Source organism: Solanum pennellii, chromosome 1, assembly GCF_001406875.1.
Source record: "Solanum pennellii chromosome 1, SPENNV200".
Taxonomy (NCBI): domain Eukaryota; kingdom Viridiplantae; phylum Streptophyta; class Magnoliopsida; order Solanales; family Solanaceae; genus Solanum; species Solanum pennellii.
The window spans coordinates 95,969,151-95,987,364 of NC_028637.1; the positions used below are offsets into that span (position 1 = coordinate 95,969,151).

At 28.7% G+C, this 18,214-nt stretch overlaps 1 long non-coding RNA gene across 1 annotated transcript; it reads right to left on the bottom strand.

The window, feature by feature from the left end:
- Positions 1 to 5,919: 5,919 nt before the first annotated feature.
- LOC114076347 lies at positions 5,920 to 7,825 on the bottom strand. The gene is made up of 2 exons (XR_003577184.1): positions 7,450 to 7,825; positions 5,920 to 6,226 (listed from the first exon to the last, which is right to left on the bottom strand). It is a non-coding gene; the product is annotated as an uncharacterized LOC114076347 (long non-coding RNA).
- Between the last annotated feature and the right edge of the window lie 10,389 nt (positions 7,826 to 18,214).

Consider the following 18,214-nt stretch of genomic DNA (forward strand, 5'->3'; position numbering starts at 1 on the left):
AAAGAGTTTAACCATTATCAATAAAGTGAAAATTTAGATAGTTAACCAACTTAACTACTTATAGGATCTCCTTGTGAAAAATGCTTCCAACTTTAACATGGAAATGTAGGAATGAATTGTTTACTCTATAAGAGGCAATAAGTTATTTAGTCATACCTAAACATAAATTTGTGTAAGGAGAAGTGTTATTCTGTTATGTGAGATTGTATTTATGATATTGAAAAGTGCAATTCAGAAAAAAGTTATTTCAAATTAATTAACAGTAATTTAATTAGATGTACTATTGAATGTCAAATTGATTAACAGTAAAGTTATTTCAAATGGGACTCAAAAGTCATGACCAGAAGAGCCTAAAAAGGCCCTAATTCAACCACAAATATTAGGGTTTTAGTTTCTAGCTTTTCCATCAAATTATGGTTTTATTAGTTTTAGATTATCTTTTAGGATTTTATTAAGTTGGCAACCACCTTTTTTCTCTTGTATATGAATATTGTGTTTTTCATTCTTAAGGACACATTACATTGAGATTATTAATAATAACATTGAGAATTTAGTTGTCAACTCTTATTAGTTTCATAGTATAAGGTAATTCTTCTGGTGATATCTTTGGTTCAAACTAATTGTTGATTTAAGTTGCTCATTAAGTAGACAAGATATAAATCTATTGTTTTGATTCATTTTCTCAAGTTAAGACGTTAGATATCTTTAGTATCTATATTATTACTTGGATTGTGCCAAGTCTTTAGAACATTGTGTTCTTGAAAATTCTTGAATTGTTCTTCAAAATTTTTCACATAACTTCATTTCTAGTTTTTAGATTTTTTTCTTTTTTGATTTCACACATCTAAATATTCACTTCTAAATTTGGAATCTTTCTAACCACACATTTATGATTATATAATTCAATCAAGACAAAACAAAAAATATCATGTTATAACTAGAAAAATTGGTTTAAATAATTTAAATTATCAAGACTAATATCATAGATGCAAGGTAAGAAATTGAGATATTACATTAACTATTGATGGCATGAAAAAGTGAACTAACAATAATAATTTAATGCACCTAAAAGGTGTAGCCTAGTAACTAATGAAGTGGCTGAGAATCAAAGTCTCAGATTCAAAATGTGGGCCCAAAGTTTAAAAATTGAAAGACCATTTTGTCTATCCAATAATGATCAATCATTTTACTCTTTAATCTAAAATTATTTCAATATAATTTATGTACTAAAAAATAAACTTACTTTATAAAAAAATATTTAGGTGAAATATACTTTGATTAATTTCTGATGATGGATGTACACTCTTTCTATTGTTTATAATTTTTTTGTCTTGTGATACTCCATGTGGAAAAATAGTTCAAACATGATAAATCTAAATATATTAGTATTAGGTTAAAATTAAAATTATATCCGTATAAATTAATTTATTACAAGTTTGACATCCATAATCCTCTTCTCCACCTTCTTAATTGTGTCTCATCTATCGTGACAACGATATCTCCGACTTGAAAGGGAGAATTTATTTTTATAAAAAAACAATTAATAATATATTTGAAAAAATTAATATGTCAGAAAATAGAGTTGTTATATATAAAGGTGGACGGAGATTTAATGGACAAACACGCCTAGAAGCATTTTTAGACAAATATATGATCTAGTCAATGTTCAAATGTGTTTCGCTAACCATTGGGTAATAGTTAAGATAGAAAATTCATACGGTTAATAATTCATATATGAAATTTAATAAAGTGGAATAGTTTAAGTGTGTTTTTACCCTTAACTAAATATTATGGTACAAGTCAGGGGCAAAGCTATAACTGACGAAGAGTAATCAGCCGAACACCCTTCGTCGAAAAACTAGATCGTGTATATAAATAAAATATTTATTATTATGTAGACATATGAATAAATGAACATTCTTAATTACAACAAAGATTTATAGTCTAGCCGTAAGCTTATTCAATTCCTTGCATTTTAGCACAAAAGAAAAAATTTAAAAGGAAAGGAATAGAAATAGTTGTTCAGAATTTTATAGTTTCTTTATATTTTCGAACAAGTAAGTTGTTAGATTAACATCATCGTATGAATTAAATTTAAAGATAAACTTAAAAATCATTTTCCAGTTTTCACTATTATTCTTTTGATTATTTTGAAATTATTTTTTAAGAATCTCATTAGAAAATGATACATATGGGGAGAAGGTTTTAACAATTCTCCTGAATTTTAAAAATTCTCTTATTTTCTTTAATTTTTTGTTTTTTTATTGAAATTAATATGAACATTTATTAATAAGTACGTATTAAAATTTTTAATATTTTATATAGATGAATGAAAAAATAAATTTAGTATGAGCATAATAATTTTAATATACCTGAAAGTATTAAAAAATAAATTTACACATCATTCTACAAATTAGATCACTTCACATGCAAATTAACCACAAAAACAAATAAATATAAGAAATACATTGATAAATATGTACATATAACAAGGATAGTTGATTAAAAAAACAGAACAAGGACAGTTGGTCTAAAAAATATAATTCTGTTTTAACTTCTTTTTTTTAAGAAGTAAAAATTTTTAGCTTCTTCTCAATACCCGAAAAATTACTCTCCTCTTATTTAATAGTAGTTTCACTGATTGGCAAAATACCTTATTTTTTTAATTAAAAAAATTATTTTTCTCAAAATAAATATTTTGGCCTCCCAAAAACAATGCCACAATAAAATAAGAGTTTGTTTGACATTGCTATTTGGAGGACAAGAAGACTTACTTTGAGAAAAACATATTTTTTTGAAAAATCAAGGTGTTTGACCGATCAGTAAAACAACTTTGAAACTAAAATTTTTGTTCTTTTTAAAAAAAAAAATGCATAAATAGATTTTTTTAAGACCATAATATATTTGTCATATGTACATATTTATCAATATAGTGCTTATATTTAATTGTTTTAATGAAGAACTTTTACAAGTAGTAAATTTATGTGTAGAATATTTTTTAAAACTTGTTATGTTTGATATATTAAATTATATTTAAATCAACATGTTAATATAATATCAATAGTTAATTTATTTTTTTAAATGCTTCTTAAAATAAGAAGTTTTTAGCAGCAATTTTAAACATTCTCAAAACATCTTTCCTATGAAATGCATATGAACCTGAAAAGGACAAATTAGTGTATTGCCTGATCGCCCATTTTTTAGTCTCCTTGAGGATTTCCCATACTTTGTATAGTAACTTAGTGTATTTATGTCATAATTTTTGTTCCCCTTATATGAATATTTTTTTTCTTACACTCACATAAATTATCTTTGATTGAGATAATCATGATAGGGAGGAGTTTTCACATGAAGAAAAAAAATGAAAGGAAGTTCATAAATTATAAGCGTTCTGAGGAGATTGTTTTTTCCAAAATGTAAAAAAAAAAAGTTATGTAAGAAAGCAAGAAATTTTTCTATTCTATGCGGAATTGAAATTTTCGTCATTATTTTTTCAATAGAAATAAGTATACCATTTATATCTGGTAAATCAGATGGTGAATCTATTATCCACCAGTTCATTGAGGCGAAATCATCAAATGGGTGTTCCTCGGGGATATATGACAATTGAAAGAATCTATGATCACAAAAGCATGAGTTGTCATATAGATATTGTCTCTTGTCATGTTTTTGTGATCACAATTTTTTTTATTTGACATACTACAATTTAAGGAACACTCAATTGATTGTTGCGCTTCCATAAACTGATGGACAATCAATCTAACATCTTATTTATCAAATAAAATGGTTCACCTATAACTGAAAAAATAATAACAACAAATTCAATCCCACACAAAATAAAAAATTTGTTGCTTCCTTACATAAAGCATTTTGCATTTTAGAGAATGTAGTCTACTCAGAACACTTATATATTATGAATTTTCTTTCACTTGCTTTTTTTTAATTGCATTTAGGAGCTATTTTTGGACATGATTATCATAATAAAATGTACGGTACATATTCTTATTGAATGAGTGTTTGAATTTAGGATTGTCTCAAAAAGTTTGGGGGTTTAAAGTCATACTTCATAGAAAAATCTTACTTTTATATTTGATGATAAAAATTAAATAACTATAAAATACTCAATGAAATTTTATTAGTGAGGTCCAGAGAGGGTAGGATGTACGCGAATCTTATGAAGTAAGCATGTAAAAAATGTAAGTTTTCAATAATTTTATTTAAATATATACATAAATTGTGGGCCTAAAAAATTGAGGCACCAAAAAATTACTTTAGTGATTTTATGATCAAGATGACCTTATATGAATCTCGAACTAGAGTGCGTATAGAGAAAAACAAACATACATATTTACACAAGGAAAAAAGAAAATTGAGACATGAGTGCACAAATTACTATGTATCTATGGAAAAGTTCAAGGGGACTCACATATGTTGTTGATAATGGTTGATTGCTTCTCTCTATTGCGATCTAGATTTTGGTCCACAAATCTTGAAAAATACTTTATGACGATAGAAAAAGAAAGCTTTAATATAGTCTTCAAAGTGGAGGACATGTATAAAGAAACAGAGAATGCAATTGAGGGACGAAAAATTATGGAGCAAAAGAAGGGCTTTTATAGTTGGTGTGTGGTGTTTTTGACTTTCTCTCTCTCTCTCTCTCTCTCTCTCTCTCTCTCTCTATATATATATATATATATATATATATATATATATTGATTTATATTAGATTTGGTTAGTAGTTAAAATTAACCAAATCTACCAATCTTAAGAACCTACCAAAAACAATTAATAATCTTGACAAGAAAATCATAATAGTAAAATAGGTAAATATATTATTAGTATTTAGTCAACTTTGGCCTGGTCAACATTCAATTACCTTCTCTTGTCTCTATACACATTAATATGTTAACGACTCAATTTCATATCATATAGTCAATAATATTCATATTGACTCACATGGTAATTATAATTTGACCATTTCATTGATTTGATTTGACTTGATTGAATTAAATAATACTACTTTTTAAAAAAATAATTGAACATAATTGACTTAACCTCACCTAAAAACCTCTCAAAACTCAAACTTAATTTTGAAAGTTAAATTTTGTGCTTGACTAAATTAATTTTTTTTCTTTATTTGGGTTAAAAAGTTGAACCTTAAAGAGATCCAAAGTGACACCCTTCAGAAGAGTTGAAACTAGCAACCATGACCAAAACAACCTAAAAAGGCCTTAATTCAACCACAAGTGTTAGGATTTTAGTTCTAGTTTTTCATCAATTAGGATTTTATTAGTTCTAGATTATTCTTTTAGAAGTTTATTAAGTTGACAACCACCTTTTTTCTCCTATATATAAGAATAAGAGTGTTTTCCATTCTCAAGGACACGTTGCATTGAGATTATTAATAATAAAAATGAGAATTTAATTGTCAATCTTTATTAGTTTCATGGTAAAAGATAATTCTTCTTGTGATATTTTTGATACATACTAAAATTCTTAAAATTACTCAGTAAGTAATGAAGATCTAAATATATCGTTTCAATTTATTTTCTCAAGTAAAGGCATTGGATATCTATTGATAATCTATGTTATTACTTGGATCTTGCCTAGTCTTTAGAACATCACATTTTTGGAAATACTTGAATTGTTCTTTGAAATATTTTCTATAACTTTATCTCTCGATTTTAGATTCTTTTCTATTTTGATTCCACACTTCAAAATGTTCACTTCTAAATTTGGAATCTCTCTTACCACATATTATCATTATATAATTCAATTGAAGATAAAACAATCAAATGATTAGGTTATAGCTGAAAAATTTAAATTAGTTTAAGTAGTTCTAACTATCAAGACCAATGTTATGGATTCAAGGTAAGAAATTGAGACATTAACACATTAATGTATGTATATACGAGAAAATAATTTTAAGGTATTTAAACGTTGATTGCACGAAAATTGAACTAGCAACAACAATTTAAGTCACCCAAGGGTATGTCCTAGTGGTCAATGAAATGGTTGAGAACCAAAGTCTCAGTTTAAATCTCAATGAAAACAAAACTACTAGGTGAATCTTCTTATTGTCCTAATTTTGTTGGACAAAGTTATTTGCTACATGTTGTTGGTGAGAAGTGGCACATATCTTGTGGAATTAATCAAGGTGCGTTAAAATTTTTCACGATCCAAAGTAGACCTTAGGTGTAACTGGCATATAGGATCCCAAGAAGCCCTACACAAGACACTTAGCATGTATCATACAAGATAATAGAAATAAAGATTTTTAAAGATAACACTTTATACATCAAAGAGTTTGACAAAAAGCGAAAGTTTAACATAAGTCTCAAAGTCATCTAATTCATAAGGAAAGTGAATGAGACGTAATTCATACATCACATACAAAGTCTGAAATGAAATCACATAAAGCTATAAAATATCTCGATCCTCAAAACATGAGGACTCACCAATCACTTGAAGTACCCAATAGATGTCTAGTCACGAGTATGAGAGACAGGAACTTCGAATCCTATATTCATGAGATAATCTAGGCACAACTCACAAGTATGTATTAGTACATGAAATGTACTAAGAAAAAGGCAATATGCATAAAAATAAGCATGATAACATAAAGGACTTAAAACATGTAGGCATGATCACAATGAAACATTTAAAAGCTTCTAGAGAAGAATTGACATGAACATAATAACATATAGCCAAATACATTAACATAAAGGACATAAGGAAAGGTTAAAGAAAACATAGTCGTTTGAAGAATTTTAGTTTTAACCTACAATAAGACCATGAGAGTTATATCATGAAATCTGATACATCTCTCATATATACTGAAAGAAGGGGGGGATTTAGTTTCCAAGGTAGAATTCGTATGTATCATCATTTTCTAAAGTGGATCCTTTAGCTAGGTCATTTAAGACACCATATAGGGGCACATAGTTTGAAACTCGAGGTTGCTACTAGAGACTACCCCATTTGAGCCCCTCCACTTCAAAGCTCGCTCGATGCTTAGTATAAATCCCAACGAAATAGGTAAAAGTCAAATATCAATTTAACATTGAAAAGTCAATCACCAATACCAATCCATATCTTTCAAGATCAAAACGTAGAATATATTTTTAAACATAATTCAACATAAATGAGAAAATCTTTCATTAATGTGAATCCTTATGTGAGAAATACCTTTCACAATCATGATCATAATAAAATAATAACATGTAAGAAAACCTTTCATAATAGTATTTACTTTCTTTTAAAAGCATCATTAAATCATTTACAATAGTTTCATGAAAATATGCATATCTTTATAAATTCATAATTCATAACCTTCATCATGGGTTCTTAATAAAATCATGGATCATGCATGGATAAACATAATTTCAATTAAACATCATGAATTAACATGTAATCATGCATTATAAGACTTAATCAACAAGAATATACCATAATCATTGGATCCATGGAGGAAAGGGCTCCATGGTTTAAAACCACATACCTTGATCCTTTAAGCCAAAAATGATAGAGAATTGAAGATCTCAATGGAACCCTAGTTATTTTTATTCTTCATTAGTCTTGAGAGAATTTGGGGAGTTGTTTTGGAAAATTTAAAATGAGAACGAACAAAAAATGATAAAATTGCGAATTGAAAAACTAGAGCTTAGGATAGAAGGTAAAATGACATAGTTTGATTTAAAACAATTAGGAAAAAAACCCCAAAAGCCTTTCAAAAATAATTATCGACTCAACCTACGGACCGTCTTTCTACGGTTCGTACTAGTCAACCGTAGACTATGTACTAGGACCATGATTTCACCTATCTTTTGACGGAACAATTTTGCTACGGTTCGTAGAAACCAACTTTTACCCTTAAAATTTTACTACGACTGGGACTCACATGCGAGGCTTATCTACGACTCGTACATAGGATGAAGGGACCGCCTTGGTGAACCGTAAAAAAGATATTAGGATTTGTTTTGAAAAAAAAATATTTCCCCTTTTCCTACGGTTGTGATCCACGACATGTAGAAACTTTTACAGTCCGTAGGTGAGATCCGTAAATTCAGACTTCAATCCTACAATTTTTTTCCTTTTGCAAATTCAGGTATATCACAAAACTGGCCGGAACACCAAATTCCTAAATAATTTTTAAAAAAAATACAGATTTAGTTTTTTTTAATAATAAGTTAGTTACCTAGTTTATGATTTTGAGAAATAATCAAGTTATTTATTGAATTCATATTAAATTAGAAGTAGAAAGAAGGAAAAATCTATATTGAGAATTATAATTTGCAAGGATCCAAAATTAGAGTTCACATTATTTTTCTCAATTCTTCATTCTTCTAAATCAATTCTTCTTTTTAATTTTTATCTTTAATTTTTTTTTTCATTTTTCCTTATATATCATTTCGTTAAATCATTTTATTAAAAACCTTTTTACTTTCTTTTATTTATTTATTACAAAAAATTAGTTACTATAAATATGTCAAACATATATTTATACGTATTAAGGTAATTTAATGTTATTTTTTATTAAAAAAATTAATTCACCTCTTCTGCTAAATATCTAACAACTATACTTATATCAAAGAGAAAATAAACCATTACCCCATTCAATAATAAACACTTTTTTAAAAGCGAAATGGTTTGATGAACTCTTCTCCTTGTATGCATTTGTAATTTGGATCCATCTACTTGACTATTTGTCAAATGAATCCTTAAACTAAATGAAACTCTATGTTTTAAGTCATTCTAACCGTTGACCAAACTTATATGGCAACTTAATTATTGAGTTGATACAAATATGTGATGTCACGCATAGAAGGAGCGTGAAACACCAAATTTTGAACTAAAAGTAATTTTTAAAAAAAAAAAGAATAAAAAGATAAAAAGTAATAAACTATTTTCTATTTTTTCCTCAATTTTTTATTCTTTTCCCATCCCCACCCATCTCCATTACTTTTTTTTTCTTTCTACTCTCAAACCCCCATTCTTCTTCTTTTTTCACATTTTCTTCTTTTAGGGTATAGAAATGAACTTGTATTGTTGTTGTAGATATATATTTTTCTTTTATTTTGGGGGTAATTTATAATTCATATAGTGATAAAGATTTAACAATTTTGAAAATGTCTTTGTGAAATTAATGTTATTTATATTATTTCCTTAAATAATGAATGGTGCACAAGACAAGAATTTTTTTTAGTGGAAGAATCAATTTATTTATTGAATTCATATTAAATTAGGCATCAAATATAAATTACTATTCTAATTCTTTTGAAAAATTTTTTATTTTAAAAGACCAAAAATCTCACTTTAAAATTTTACAAAATATTAAAGGTGACTATATTTTTTACAAATTTTGTTCATCACCAATTATATTAATTTTGTTACTTCATTATCTTAATCTGATAATTAATGTAATATATATCATTTTCTTAAATGACTTGTTTTTCTTCTTTTTTCATTTTTTTTACTTTATTTATTTATTTATTACAAGAAATTAGTTAATATAAATTTGTAAATATACATATTAACGTAATTTGATTTTATTTTTTATTAAAAAAATATACATATTAACGTAATTTGATTTTATTTTTTATTAAAAAATTATGTCATCTCTTATGCAAAAGATCTATACAACTATATCCATACCAAAAAATAAAGTTAAAAATTGAAAATAAAGACACTTTTTTTTACTTAAGACATTTATTTAATCCCATCTATTTTTTTGAAATTTTCTTTTATATATATATACTTTTTAAATATAATTGCTTAAAAATATGTCTTGAAAGTTAATCTATTGTGCAATTTTTCAAATTTTAAATCATTTCATCATTAATGCTATTAATTGTTTTTATTTTTTTCTCAACCTCATCATAAGTGTTATTTATATTATTTCTTTAAATCACTTTTTTCTTTTTTACTTTCTTTTATTTATTTAATTCAAAATTTTAGTTATTGATATACTTGTTTTGAGTATTATTTTACACCTCTATAAAATAAAATTTTGAATTATGCCCAATTTAAAGAGAATAATTGATTAGCTGAATTCATTTCTGTAAGTGGAAAATAAGATCTTTTTCTCTTCTAAGATTGCTTCAGGTTAAAAAAAATTGTATTTTTTTTAAAAAAATTAAATAATAAATATGAAATCATCAGAAGTATAATTTTCAATAAATCATTATGAAAGCTATCATAAACAATGTATTCACAATTTCCATAGATTGAAAAAAAAAGTCAACCAGCGTTAACCCACAAGATAGTGCCACGTAGGTCTAAAAGGGATAGAAAATTATTAATAAAATAAGTTCAGAGGGGTAATAGGACCTTAGTATGTCTCTGAAATTTCAGATATAGGTTAAAAGGGTACTTGTTCATTATCCATTATAGATTTGATCATTTCATTGATTTGTCTTGGTTAAATGATATAATATCTTAATTTGTCCTTCTATCTGTTGTAAATAATAAAAGTTATAACATATTTTGTTAATTTACTGATAGTGCCTCAAATTAAATTTAAAAATAACGTGTAGTATAACAACATTCCGTAACAACTTGATAACTCATTGATTCATCTCAATTACATAAACACATATAGATGTAACTAGAAATTGTAGTACTTGTTTTTTTCTCAATATTAATTACATAAGAACGTATAGAGGTAAATAGAAAATGTAATTCTTGATTATTATTTTTTAAAAAAATAATAAAATTGGGGATAGGAGAAGCGATAACAATGAGTGGGAAATCAAACTCTCACCAACAAGGTAAAAGTTCAAGTAGTCAACCAACTAAAATTCTAAGATTCTGCAATTATTGGGTTGATATAAACTTACTTTTTAAAGTTAAATTTCTTGCATGGCTAAATTAGTTTGTTTCTTTATTTTTCCAGTCTCTCAATAATATATAAACCGTCATTTTTATTATCAAAAAATTTACAAAAATATTGTGTTTATGAATTTAATTTACGATATAAAATATACTTTTTTTTAATTTACAAAACGAATTTGTTGATTACAAATATAGCAATTCTTAAATAATCCAAAGTTTCTGTCTTGTTTTTTTAAAAGTTAGTTTTGCTTATTTTTATGACTCATAACAAGATCTTTTTTTCTTTCATTATTCATCTCAATCACAAGAGAATTCTCTCTCATATTATTCTCTCATCTCTCCCTTTATTGATATGTAGGCAAAACTTCTATTCTTGATAATATTTTTGGTTCTTTTCTATTCTTGCTTCTCTTTTTTTTTTAAAAAAAAAAAAAGTCACCTCTGATTCAAGAACAAAAACTTTTTCTTTTATTGTTTTTAATCATAAAATATTCCATGGATTCTACTCCTAGAAAAAGCCTTAGGTCAAGGCTTCGACGCAATATTATCAGTCTCATTAAATCACGTTTCGAGTTAAATACATTCATTTTATTTCCCATAAATAAATATGAGTTAGCGTGCAAGAAAAAAAAGAATATGAGTTAGTGATTCATGTCATCAATAGCGAAATTTTTTTATCTATTACAACTAATTCGCCAAGGAAAAAAAAATAAGAAGAAAGATGTTAGTGCAGATTCTCTCATTATTGCTTCATTATAGATTAGTTATATGTTTTAACCTTAAAATATTCATAACACCACAATTAATCAAGTATATAACCATTTTGCAGCATCATCAAGTTAATTCACATGAAGTGCAATGTTGCGTAACCTATTTGTGTCAAGTTCAAATTTTAACAACTATAACAATGAAAAATAATTGATGGATTTATTGGTTAAAAATTAATGGTGATTTGTGATTTTAAAGTTACAATATGTTACAGTGTATATAGTTTGATGTATGATATGACTAAATCTATGATGATACATTGGTTTAAAACTATATAAGATATTGATTTATAATTGACGATAAAGTTAATTTTAGTTATATGTTACAATCCTATAATGCTTAAACACCATATATAATCTAATCAAGCATGTCTCAATTTTTTAATATCATCAAACTAATTGACATGCTATATATATATATAATATGATTTAACCTTAGTGTCAAGTTTAAATTAATCTAATTCAATTTCACCATAATCAATAAATTACATCAAATTATAACTAAACAAAAATTTTAAAATTAAATTTATACATTAATGGTAAAGTTAATTTTTGGTTATATATTCCAGCCTACATTGGTGTAAAAAATATTTTTTTTAAAATAATTTAAACCAAAAAAAGTGAAGGAAGAGAATAAAAAAACAAACAATTTTTTTGGAAAATAAATGAGGTAAAAATGGAAAAGAAAGTTGAAACAGAAATATCTTAAGAAGAAGATCAGAAAAGAGGAGACATATCATGAAGTAAAAATATTGAGGGGAGATTTTAGGGACAAAACTTGATTTTTTTTGGATCCCTTTATTATATTTGGTAATTTTTTTCATTTTTGTATTTATTATTTTTTATCTTGCTCTATTTTGTCTAAGTCGGTGAAATTTCAAACTATTATTTTTTTGGACAATTAGGTGCGGAACTACACTCTTATCTTTAACGTGCGAGTTCAATTAGCCAATCAATTAAATTACTTAGATTTTTTCAACCTTGATAGATTAAAATCTTTTACTCACAATTTTAGTTAATGATGCGGAAAAAAAAAAGTTCACCCACTCACTCACCCAAAAAGAGAGGTTCACATTTCCATTACTATATATAATTATAAAAGTATCGGCCTTAAGGAAAAAACATATAATATTGATCATAAATTTATTGTTTATAATTACATTAAAAAAAATAAACTCTCTCTAGTGAATTTATAGCACTAGATAGAGTGTCTAGCGACCTTTTATTACAAATAAATAATCCTCCACATGGATAAGTAAAAATAAAGAGAGTTAGACGTTTGGAGGAACTTTCAAGCTGAGTTCTTTACATTGCTCTTCATCAGGTTGTGAGCTCAGAAATCCAATCACCACAAATTGTGCTAATGTTGATGCATCCTCGAGTTTTTTTTATTTCATTTCAGTGATGTAGAGAGAGAAGACTCTGAAGTAGTATTTTTTTTCTCTCTAAATAAGTGTTTTTGGCCTCTAAAAAACAATTAAAAAATAAATAAGAATTTGTTTGACATTGCTATTAAGAGAACAAAACTCTTGTTTTGAGAAAAATATATATTTTTCTAAAGGAAGTTCATAAAGTATATACATTCTAAGCAGATCCTGTCCTCCAAAATGCAAAAAAAAACACTTTAGGTAAGAAAGCACATAACTTTCAATTTTATGCGGAGTTGAAATTGCAATTATCATTTTCTCAATTGAATTAGGTGAACTATTTATTTTTGGTAAAACATGTGTTAAATCTATCTTCGATCAATTTTGTTGTAAGCAAAATAATCAATTGAGTGTTCTTCAATAGTAGGATGACAATTGAAAGAATTTGTGATCACAAAAACATAAGTTGTCAAATGAATATTGTCTTTTCTAATGTTTTGTGATCACAAATTTTTCCATTAACATCCTATAACTTGCTCAATCGATTGCTTTACTTGCAAATATCGATAGACGATCAATTCAACATTTTATTTATCAAAAATAAATGATTCATCTACAATGAAATAATAATTACAATTACAATTTCAATTCCGCACAAAATTAAAAATTCCTGCACTTTCTTATCTAAAGTATTTTGCAATTTAGAGAATGTGGTCTACTAAATTTTCCTTTATTTTTTTAAATCATTTTTTTGCATTGAAGAGCTCTTTTTGTCATAATTATCACAATAAGACATACACAATATAAACTCTTATTGATGAGTGTTTGAATCCAGGACATCTTCAAAAGTTTAGGGGCATAATCTAAACTTCATAAAAAAAAATTAGTGCACATATAAATTGAACTACTGATGAAATTCTATAAATGAGATCTGCAAAGTGTAGGATGTACGAAAATCTTATGAAGTAAACGTATAAAAAAAATATAAATTTTTAAAGAAAAAATAATATATAAGTAAAATATAAAACTTGACTCAAAAATTTTAATATATATATATATACATATATCTTTTGACAAAAAATTGTGGGCGCAAAAAAACTGAGATCCCAAGAGATTGCTTTGGGGGTTTTATGATCAAGATGGTCCGATATAAATCTCAAACTAAAGTGTGTGCAGAAAAGAACATACATGCATATATTAATATAAGGGAAAAGGAAGATTGAGATAGAGTGAACAAATTACTACACCCGTGGAAAAGTTAAGGGACTCACATATATACCCCAAAGACTGTAATAGAGTTGTTGGTATTGGTGGATTGCTTCTCCCTGTTGCATTCTAGGTTTTGTTTCGTAAATTTTGAAAATTAATTTTGAAACGATAGAAAAGAAAGCTTAAATATAGTCTCCAAGGTGGAGAAATGTATAGATAAATAGAGAATGCATTTGAGGAATGAAAAATTATGAAACAAAGGAAGGGCTTTTATAGCGCGAGGTGTTATATATATTTATTTACATTAGATTTGATAAGAAGTCAAAACAAAACAAATCTACCAATCTTGAAAACATACCAAAAACAATAAATAATTTTAGCAAAAAAATCATTATTATAAAATAGGCAAATAAATTATTATTATTATTACTACTATTATTATTATTAAGTCAACTTTTGTCCGGTCAACATTCAAATACCTTATAGTGATTTTTTTTAAATCTCTATTTACATTAAATATGCTAGCTACTCAATTTCATACCATATAATCCTTAATATTAATCTTGAAAGTTTAGATACTTTTGACTCACATTTTAATTATAATTTCAACATTTCACTGGTTTGTTTTGATTGAATTATATAATACCTTAATTTTAGGAAGACTATATATCTTATGTAATTGTCCTTCTATCTAGCTGTAAATAAATATAAGTTACGGCATATTTTTTTTAATTTAATGATTGTTCCTCAAATTAAATTTAAAGATAATTAATTAGTAATAAGTTATTTTTTTGAGCCGAATAATTTATAAATATATTGCAAATAATAAATAAACTTATAAGAATAAGAAGTGAATTATATATATATATAGACTTTAAAATACCAAAGGACGGTAGAGAGAAGAGAAGTACGTAGGACTTAAAAAGAGGTTCATTCTTCACTTCATTCTCTTAATTTTGATCCTCACATCTCTGGTGTCAAAGGCCTACCCTTCCACTTCACATGAAATTCTAAAGGAAAAGAAAGTCATCTTTCCTACCAAACTCGTGACTTAATTCTTATACTGACCGAGTTGCATTATTTTTTATTCTAATTGATTCCACTTCGTTTGTTTGCACGACTTCCCCCCTTGACTTGCAGGTAAGCAGTAATCTGAACCACTTAAATAAGCAACACTATTACTGTCACGACCCAAAACCGGGCCGCGACTGGCACCCACACTTACCCTCCTGTGTGAGCGAACCAACCAATCTAAACCCTAACATTTCAACTTAATATCAACAGAAAGTAATGCGGAAGACTTAAACTCATTAATAAAAGACAATTCAATAACTTCTAAAATTCAACATCTATTATTCCCCAAAATCTGGAAGTCATCACCACAAGAACATCTATGATCAAATTACTAAACTAAGAGTATTCTAAGAAGCTAAAATAACAAAAGCTAGTCCATGCCGGAACTTCAAGGCATCAAGACATGAGGAAGAAGATCCAGTCCAAGCTAGAAGCATTAGCTCACCCTGAAATCCGGTGTAATGAAGACTGGCTAGAGTTGCGGTTGAGTTGAAGACGACGGTACGTTTGCTGCACTCCACAAATAACAAAGAAAACAAATACAAGTAGGGGTCAGTACAAAACACGGGTACTGAGTAGATATCATCGGCCAACTCAAAATAGAAAACAGTATATATCAGATAATATCATAAATCAACTACAATACTCAACGTGTAGCAACAACAAGTTCTATAATCATTAATAAGCACCGCCAAGTTCACACATGAGGACTCAAGCCTCAATACCATACTCATTTGGGAATTAGGTTCATTAGATTGAGTATATTAACATCTTTCAAGATTCATTATCTTTATTCCTCTTGTGTCGGTACGTGACACTCCGCTCCCCTACTACTATGTGTCGGTACGTGACACTCCGATCCCCTAATTCTACGTGTCGGTTCGTGACACCCGATCCCCTAATTCTACGTGTCGGTTCGTGACACCCGATCCCCTAATTCTACGTGTCGGTTCGTGACACCCGATCCCCTAATTCTACGTGTCGGTTCGTGACACCCGGTCCCCTAATTCTACGTGTCGGTTCGTGACACCCGATCCCCTAATTCTACGTGTCGGTTCGTGACACCCGATCCCCTAATTCTACGTGTCGGTTCGTGACACCCGGTCCCCTAATTCTACGTGTCGGTTCGTGACACCCGATCCCCTAATTCTACGTGTCGGTTCGTGACACCCGATCCCCTAATTCTACGTGTCGGTTCGTGACACCCGATCCCCTAATTCTACGTGTCGGTTCGTGACACCCGGTCCCCTAATTCTACGTGTCGGTTCGTGACACCCGATCCCCTAATTCTACGTGTCGGTTCGTGACACCCGATCCCCTAATTCTACGTGTCGGTTCGTGACACCCGATCCCCTAATTCTACGTGTCGGTTCGTGACACCCGGTCCCCTAATTCTACGTGTCGGTTCGTGACACCCGGTCCCCCTAATTCTACGTGTCGGTTCGTGACACCCGCTCCACTAATCTCATTCTATTAATTCATCAATCCTTCTTTTATACCAAGGCATCATCAACCCCATTACTTTAGTTCATCAAGCCTTCTTTTATACCAAGGCATCATCAATCTCATTAACAAAGTAGATTAGGGTTTTTCAAGATTTGGGATTCAATAGCTTCATCATGCTTATTTTATCACAATTATATACAAAATCACATCATGCATGCACACAATTAAGCATATAGAAGGGTTTACAATACTACCCAATACATATCATTCGCTATTAAGAGTTTACTACGAATAGCATAAACCATAACCTACCTCCACCGAAGATTCGTGATCAAGCAAGCAAATTCCCCAAATTCTTGTTGTCCTCTTCGTTTCTCTCTCTCTCTACTCGTTCTCCCTCTCTTTCTGTTCTTTTTCTTTTTCTTATTCAAACCCTCTTTCTTTTACCCTAATTAGCATATAATTAAGTATAAAGGTGGCAATAATATCCCACTAATTAACTCAAGGTTACCTCTTTTAACCCCCAAGTAATTAGACTTATTAACATTAACCCTCTAACTTTATAATTAAAGCAGGAATAGTCCAAAACGCCCCTTAAATTACTTAACAGAAATCCGACCCAGCCTGGGATTACGCAGCCTGTGACGGCCCGTCGTGCCTGCGACGGTCCGTCCTGCTGCTTCCGTCACAAAGTTCAGAGACTCAATTTCCTTGAAGAGTCTGTGACGGTCCGTCGTGCCCACGACGGTCCGTCCTGCCATGTCGTCACCAAGTTCAGAGAGTCGATTTCAGTACCCAAATTTCAGAAGTCTAAGTCTTTTGGAACGAGACCCCCTCGACGGCCCGTCGTTCCCATGACGGTCCGTCGTGGGTTCCGTCGACTCACACAGTTTTTCCAGAAATAAAATCTGCTGCTCAAAACGACTAAACAGGTCGTTACAATTACGACTCTGTATCAACTTGATAAATAGAAAAATATAGGTCTTGGTGTTTCTTTTTCCTAAAGTAGGGTTGGGAAGGGGAAATGGATGAGGGGACTACGTCACTACAATGTTGGGGGATCGAACCCTCTCACCAATAAGATGAGAGTCGAGGTAGTCAATCAACTAAACAACTAAGATTTTCCGCAATTCTTGGATTGACATAAACTTACTTTTGAAAGTTAAATTTCTTGCATGGCTAAATTAGTTCGATTTTTTATTTGTCCAATATCTCAAAAATATGTTAACCTTAATTTTTGTTCCTTATCAATCTTCATATGCATTCGTTTGTTAAAAACTCGTTCCCTAGCTAGTAGCTCCTTTTTAATCTATTTAAAGTATTGATTTCGATAGGGTTTTTTTGAAACATAATAAGTTAGGGGTAGGGAAAAGGATAGTGGGAAGGGGATAAGAAGGTGCGGAGTTAAACTCTCACCATTAACATGGAGGTTCATCTGGCCAAGCTACTAAGATTCTTCAATCTTAATAGATTAAATTTATTAACTCACTATTTTAGTTAAAGAAGGAAGAAGAACCC